Here is an 8,074-nt window from a genome sequence, read left to right as displayed (position 1 = left end):
ATTTACAAAAGAAAGAAATATGATAAAGAAACAAACCACACAAACACTCGCACACCAATCACACATCTAAAACGGCTAATCCTCACAACGATAGGAAAACAGTATATCTACATGTTTTTAATCATATATACATGTATATAAATCGTATGATCCCGTATTATAATTGCAAAATTTAACTGGCAATTAATGAAATTAGAAAATAGTGAGTACTCGTACAGTAATATGACATCGTTGTTCTGTGTTTCATTTCTAAGCAATATATTCACCAGAGAGACGGTTTATAAAATGGCGGATCAAACTTCCGGTCACTTTCTTCCACTTAGCCATTTAAAAGAAAATCAACACTCGAGAAGACCAAAAAGAAAAAAGAAAATGAAAAACAGAATGATAATGCGTTTAATATGTAGTACAGCAATGACAAAAATATCTATAGAAAATCTTAATACTATATATTATACACTCTCTCGATAATGACACACCTGAGAGCACATACAGGTAAAATTTCCAGTGAATGTCAGATAGGGTGACGTTGCAGAACAAAAGTTGAAAGTACATTTTACCACCAAATATACTACATTTCACCACAAATATACATTTACTACAAAAAATACAACATTTAACAGCAAAACATACTACATTTCACACAAAATATACTACATTTTACCACAAAATATACTACGTTTTACCACAAAATGTGTATACTTGTGATGCTGGATCTTTCCACTGCATTTGACACTATCGAACACACTACCCTGTTGCACCGACTTGAACATCTGTTCGGAATAACATGCAAATCACTAGGATGGATATCATCTTACCTCAGTGACCGTCACCAAACGGTATGCATATATGGTGCCAAGTCAAGGCCAGTGAAAATGAATTTCAGTGTGCTGCAAGAATCAGTGCTGGGTCCCAAATTCTATACAATGTACACAAAACCAATTGGTTCCATCTGTAGATATCATGGACTTGATCACCATTTTTACGCTGATGACTCTCAGCTTTATCTGTCTTTTAAACCTAGGGACATACCTACACAGGCAGAGACATTACATTGTATTGAGGTTTGTCTATAAGACATCGTGTTTTGGATGCATGGCAATATGTTGAAACTCAACACGGATAAGACAGAGGTCATTGTGTTTGCATCTGATCGTAATGCAAACCTCATTAGAAACATTTTAGTGACAGTAGGTGACTCACAAATTAATCCTTCAACCTGCGTTCGAAATCTTGGTGTCATGTTTGACTCCAAGATGGATATGGAGAAACAAGTGAACTCTGTCAGCAGATCTTGGTATGCACAATTGCGGCAAATAGGCCACATCAGAAAATATTTAACAACAGAAGCAACTAAGCGAGTTACATCAAGGTTAGATTACTGTAACGCTCTCCTTGTCGGTGTTCCAAAGAAATTCCTGAGCAAGCTCCAACATATTCAGAAAACTGTCGCACATCTCATATCCAGGACCTCTCGTTACAACCATATCACTCCAATACTAAGAGAACTACACTGGTTACCTGTGCAGTATAGGACACAATATAAGATACTTACTTATACTTACAAAGCCTTACATGATGAGTGCCCAACTTATATCAAACAATTACTAAAGGTATATAAGCCTACCCGAAATCTTAGGTCTATAAAACAATCAGTCACTCTAGTTGTTCCAAAAAGTCGAACCGTAACGTACGGGCATCGGTGTTTCAGAACAATAGCTCCAAAACTGTGGAATGCTCTTCCAGAACATGCAATGAACTGTAGTACACTGTGTGCATTCAAGAAGTCACTGAAACCACATTTTTCCATCAAGTTTCCCAGGACTAGTTTCTATCATTTCAGTGATTCGTGTAGGTTGGATTCTGTGAGAAACCGTGAAAACTAAAGACCGTGCGTCTTAGTTTTCGAGTACCATTTTGTGATGTTTATTAAAAAAAGGAATTCTATGTTTTAATGTATTATACCTGAGACATTATATGGTGTGTGTGTGTATTTCATTATTATTATTATTTAATTCGCCCCGAAACTGATGTTTAATCTTATCTAGCATATTTATGGTATCTTGTGTTTTCATGTTTTATATGTACAATCAGGATAGGTACAGCTTTTATGCATTGTAAAGCACCTTTGAGCGTACATAATGTATGAAAAGGGTACTATATAAATATGGCATTAATATTGAAATATACTACATTTAACAACAAAACATATTACATTTTACCACAAAATATACTACCCCTTCACCACAAAATATACTACAAATGTAATGTAAAATATTCACAACAGTTAGTTATTTGTGCCCAAGTCATAAGTTCCCTAACTAACATGCACTATTTGAATGAATGCAGATATTTGTCTCCTGTGACAATGTATCAGACTGTCTTACATCACGGCTCTTCTGGAAATGATCCGGCTGCTATTATTCCGGCGTCACAGAGCTATTTGCAGATAACGATGCGTTATTCTATTTTCAAGGGCGTATTCGAGATGACATACTCGTGATTGTTACAGTCTACACGGATGTGTTGCTTGTTATTGTTACCTTCATTCACCATGCCACAATTGTTTCAAGTAACATAACTTTTCTTTTGACAAACCTGAATACCATGGTCCATCTGCCAACTGACCCAATAATTTACTCAATAATACCCAAATTGTATAGTTGGTAATTCATTCAAAGTAGCATGACCCTTGGTATATGATTAAGTTGCAATTATATTTTCATATTTACAGTTTGTGAGGACTACAAGATCCACGGTTTACAGAGTCCTAAATATAGGTTCATCTCTAATGCAAAGGTAGGTGTTTTTGTAACAAACCCTCTCCAAAAAAAAAAAAAAACCCAGAAAAAGTAATCACGTGACATATTCCAATTAGTTGTCGCCCGTCGTATGTTAAGCAATGGATAAATAACGAAATGGTGTTGAATAATTAAGAGAAAACATTGCCACCGAGGTGGGCGTATATTCTCTGAACTATTATTTATCTTACTTAAAAACATTCCATTGATTTATCCCCTATCCAACTATTCTCTTGCTGAAAATATATAATACGAGCACTCTGAACATAGTCATGCGACCTATCCATCTATCCAACAGTAATACCGAGAACATTGTCACACAAGTTCTTACATCATTTCATAGAAAACGAAAAATGAATCTGAAGTAAGGTACGGTGAACATATACTGTTCTTAATGATATTATTTTTGGATGTAGAATCTGTATAGATGACCACGCAATGGTCACTGATTTGTGTCACGTGTTATTGACGTTAAGTTTCCTGTATGTATAGATTGCCATTCAATAATCTGTGTCACATGTTGGTGACGTTAAGTTTCATGTTTGTATAGATTGCCATTCAATGATCTGTGTCACGTGTTGGTGACGTTAAGTTTCATGTTTGTATAACTTGCCATTCAATGATCTGTGTCACGTGTTGTTGACGTTAAGTTTCATGTTTGTATAACTTGCTATTCAATGATCTGGGTCACGTGTTCTTGACACTATCTTGTACACGTAAGATTCCTCTAGGTTCACCCCCACACCACAGAGCAAACCTAACCACGCCCACTGGATTCTCTGTCAAACTGTCCTCCATTCCGGGTGCAGGGATGGGCGCATTTGCAGATATATTCGTACCAAAATACACGATACTTGGCATGTACGAAGGACAGACACACACCCGGGACACCTCGGCTGATTTATATTCTTGGCAGGTAAGATTTTGATTTCAAATAAGAGTCTAGAGTTTGATGTGATGTAAGATGTTCTTATATCAAATATCATTCGCGACAAATATCATAAACCCTGAACCATATTACTATTTTATTTAAACCGTTTCATCTCGATAAGAAATGTTCCATCTCAACATCAAACCGTTCCTTTCAAACCGTCCATCGTTGCGCCCCCAGATCAAAGCGTTTCGCTCTCGTCTGAACCATTTGTAACCTCAAACCGTTCGTCCCCGCATGGTCATTCAGAGTTTGCGCCTGACAGTCACTGTAGAGCAGCATGGCGCTTGGTGGAGGTGGGAAAAGTTTAAATACTCTTGATTTGACACAATATTCTGAAAGTTGTATAAGGCTGGGTCAAATAAAAATAGCTTACAGACAAATTACCAATTCACCACGGCATGGCAGGGCATAGTTTTATTTCATGTAAAAGGAGAAAGTAGCTTTCATCAAAGATTGCGAACTGCAGTCAGCTTACTGAAGAGGAAAATATGTGAAAATGGATTTTCATTTTGAATTGAAAAATAAATAATTAACGTTAATGTTCTTTTAAACAAGCATAATGTCAAATTATAATATCTATTTTAAGCAGTATACCTCTTACACTAATATGAATTTGGCATGTTTGCATGGAAGTGTTGGAAAACTGATTGGAATTACTGATTTGTTAGTATTTCAAATGGATTGATGCCATCTTTAAAAGTAGATATGAAGAGATCGAGACACTAAGAGCTGCTATAACGGTGTACATGTACACGTACTAGTCTATGGAATAATTGAGCCCACCTTATAGGTCTCCGTCTCACTAGTTTCCGGGATAATTGAGCCCACCCTATAGGTCTCCGTCTCACTAGTCTCCGGGAGAATTGAGCCCACATTATAGGTCCTCGTCTCATGTGGCATTGGTTACCTTGATATCCTTCTCTAAATTCTGACAGGTGTCGTTTAAAATTTAAAATTCTTAATTAGTATTCATTGTTGAATTACATTGATAAAATTAAGAAATTAATTTCAAAATTAAGAATTATCTCCCTCATACATAGCTCTTATCCTTAGAAGAATTTGACTCCACTTTTTGGCACTCTGTTTTACCCTAGAATAGCTCTTATAAGTTTATTGTTATTTCGGTTTAAAAACATTTCGGGTGAGCATCACTGAAAGACATTATTTGTCGAAATGCGCATCTGGTGCATCAACATTGGCACCGTATAAGTTTTACACGTAAACTTCTAAATATGGTATGCATAAGAAAAAATGGATCCAAACAGTTCAACGAGCTCTATATACTGTGATGTACATTTTTTTAATAGGTATGAACCATTGATTTGAAGTTAAGAAGAAATACAGAATGGAAATTAACTCTTTTTGAGGAAAAAATGTCTGCATAAAGTAATCAGAAAAGTCATAAAAATTGACTTAACTGTGACAATGTTACTGAAATTACCCAAAGCAATTGTTATTCCTAAATAAAGCTTTTTCCTTGGTTTTATTTTAGACGACATTTCAACCCCTGGTATATTCAGGAGCCCGAGTCTGCCCAAATCTCTATTTTGTATTGCTTATTGGAGTTATGAGATTGATCACTGTTCGTTATCTTCACCTTTATAGGAGTTAAGAGATTGATCACTGTTCGTTATCTTCACCTTTATAGGAGTTATGAGATTGATCACTGTTCGTTATCTTGGACTTTCATACATGTAAATTTTAAGATGTAGAATTTAAAGCACGTGTAACTGTATGTATCAAATTATGTCCTTCAATTTTGAAATGTTAATTATTCTAAATAAATTAAACCGATGTACTGTATCTGAAATCCAGGTTAATCCTTTTGTTCCCAATGCATAACGTTCTAAATGAGAATCACCCGTTCCCTATTTTAAAGTATTCTGCTCTCGTTAAGAGTCATTTCGTCATTGCCAAGAACTGTTCTGTTGAAACCGTTGAATGTTCGTCCCAACAAATAAATTTTCATTCCCCAAACAAAACATTTCGTCCAGAAACCGATCAGCGTTTCAGTGTTGTAATAGTACACCTCAGTGTCTGTATCATCGCATACATATCTGTGATTCTGTGAAATTCAGCTGCCATAAATCATGTTACGACTCTAATATTTGTATATAATAATAAAATCTGGTAATAGGACTGTTCTGTAGTTATGATTATCTTACTGGGTCTTGCAAAGGCAGTTCGTATTTTCAGGTAGACATGCAAGAGACCAATGGAACCTATATCATAGACGCCTCTGATCCTGCCTGCTCGAATTGGCTCAGATTCTTCAATGCTCCATCTTCATACGAACAGGAAAATGTGGTCCCCGTGTCATGTGCTGGGACCATCTTCTATATGGCTTCACGTGACATCGAACCTGGAACGGAACTTTTGGTGTGGTACGGGGACAGTTATGGAAGATATTTAGGGGTAAACCGTATTCACCCGGGTAAGTTAGTATTTGTTTTCTTTGCTTGCATGCTATTTTCTGCAAAATGGAAGACGGATAAAACATTGGCAGCTTTTCTAGATGTAGCATTTAAAAAAAATAAATACCTTATTTTGCTAGTCTTTTTGAACAACTATATGCCTAATAGTGTAATTCAGAAAAATAACATTGTCAAAATGCTTGGCATTCTCCTTCGATATTCTTCTCAGCTTTGAATTCAAATGTAGCTCTGAATGCATTGTTTTACACAACATTCAAACGCGCAATATAAACGCAGTTCCTTGTTGTGTAGGGGCGGTAAACAATATACAGTATTTGTTTGTATAGATGTTTCGATGAGATGGTTGGCATTGATGTATGTAAAATGATTCTTTTCTTTCAGAGAATGACCTTAATGGCTCATTTGCATTTCGAGCAAATGTGTTAACGTTTGACGACAATGACCGACTCATATTTGATAACTGGGCACCTGTTACATACCAAAACTGGTTCCTAAACACGGAGGACGAGGCCGACACACCGGTTGACCACATTTTCGGTCTCCTGCTGGCATATCATCACGACGAGCAATGGTGATGGGTGGCGGAGAGGAACTACTCGTATTACACTGGAGAAGAAGGACTGAAACTTCCGTTCATTTGTGAGCATTCGCCATTCCACGTTGAACCGGGATGATGTTTGTAAATTCAATACAATCAGATGTGTGATTGATGTCTATATGCTATTGAATAAACCTTACAAAGTCACTATAGTAATCTACAATACTCTTCTCCAGTCAGCTTTCATATGGGGTGAATATGACAAAAGGTATCAAAATGGATCCCCCAAATACTATACCCCATTGTAAATAGGACCACAATAGTTTGATCATGTTCATGGTTTTAATTGCTTGTTCGTTTACTTATATCAAGACATCACCAGATGTAGGCGAAGTATCACAAATTCAGAATTCAAAGCCGTATCAGTGAGGGTTCTCTGACTTACCAAGGACTATTACACCATATGACCTGTACTCTGAGTCATATACAAACGCTCCGTGGTTCTCCTATCTAAATAGTCATTGTCGTCCATATGTAAAACTTATACGCATTTCGACAAATAATGTCTCTTTAGTGATGCTCAACCGAAATGTTTGAAATCCGAAATAACTATGAAGTTTTAGAGCTAAATAAAGCCAAAAACAGCGTGCCAAAAAAGCGGAGCCAAATTCGTCCAAGGATAAGAGCTATGCATGAGGGAGATAATCCTTAATTTTGAAATGAACAAAACGACGCATGGGTCTTTGCTTTTGCTTCATACTTAATACTCTATTAAACATAAATAATAACGGCAAACCAACAACTCATATTTACGCAAAACGAGATGGAGTAACATTGTTAATCGTCAACTTTATATTAACATGTATCAACATTCCATTATCATCTCTATAATACCGGGTTATCTCTCTCAGCTGATTGGATAAGCAAGATCCTGTTCTACATATGATCAGTTTATAAATCCAGACAGACTACTGAGAAAGAGTTTGATGTTGTGGGGGTTACAACAGTCTGGTTTAAAGTAGACATTTTGCAAATCTTATGGTTGTTATAATGATCTACTTTGCATTTACAAACTATCATTTGATCAAGTGTTGTCTGACGTGTTTCATACCAAGGCAAGTCTTTACACACTGATTTTAACTACGGATTTCTCTGTTTTCAAGATATAGGGTGTGATAGGTCAACTCCTCCTAGACACCTGATCACATCCCTAGTATGTCCAGGAGTCCGCGTTTGCAATACTTTTAATTTTGCATTCTTTTTAAAGGGTTTTGAGGTTGATCATGCTCACTATTTTCATCTCTTCGTGAGATTGATCACTGTTCGTTATCTTCATCTTTTAATACATATACAAGCATTGCACTGT

At 36.3% G+C, this 8,074-nt stretch overlaps 1 pseudogene; it reads left to right on the top strand.

The window, feature by feature from the left end:
- The first annotated feature begins 1,103 nt into the window (after nucleotides 1–1,103).
- On the top strand, nucleotides 1,104–6,910 carry LOC130049362 (histone-lysine N-methyltransferase PRDM9-like; annotated as a pseudogene).
- Nucleotides 6,911–8,074: the final 1,164 nt, after the last annotated feature.

This window comes from Ostrea edulis, chromosome 8 (assembly GCF_947568905.1).
Source record: "Ostrea edulis chromosome 8, xbOstEdul1.1, whole genome shotgun sequence".
NCBI classification, from domain to species: domain Eukaryota; kingdom Metazoa; phylum Mollusca; class Bivalvia; order Ostreida; family Ostreidae; genus Ostrea; species Ostrea edulis.
This window is presented reverse-complemented; position numbering and strand designations above follow the sequence as displayed.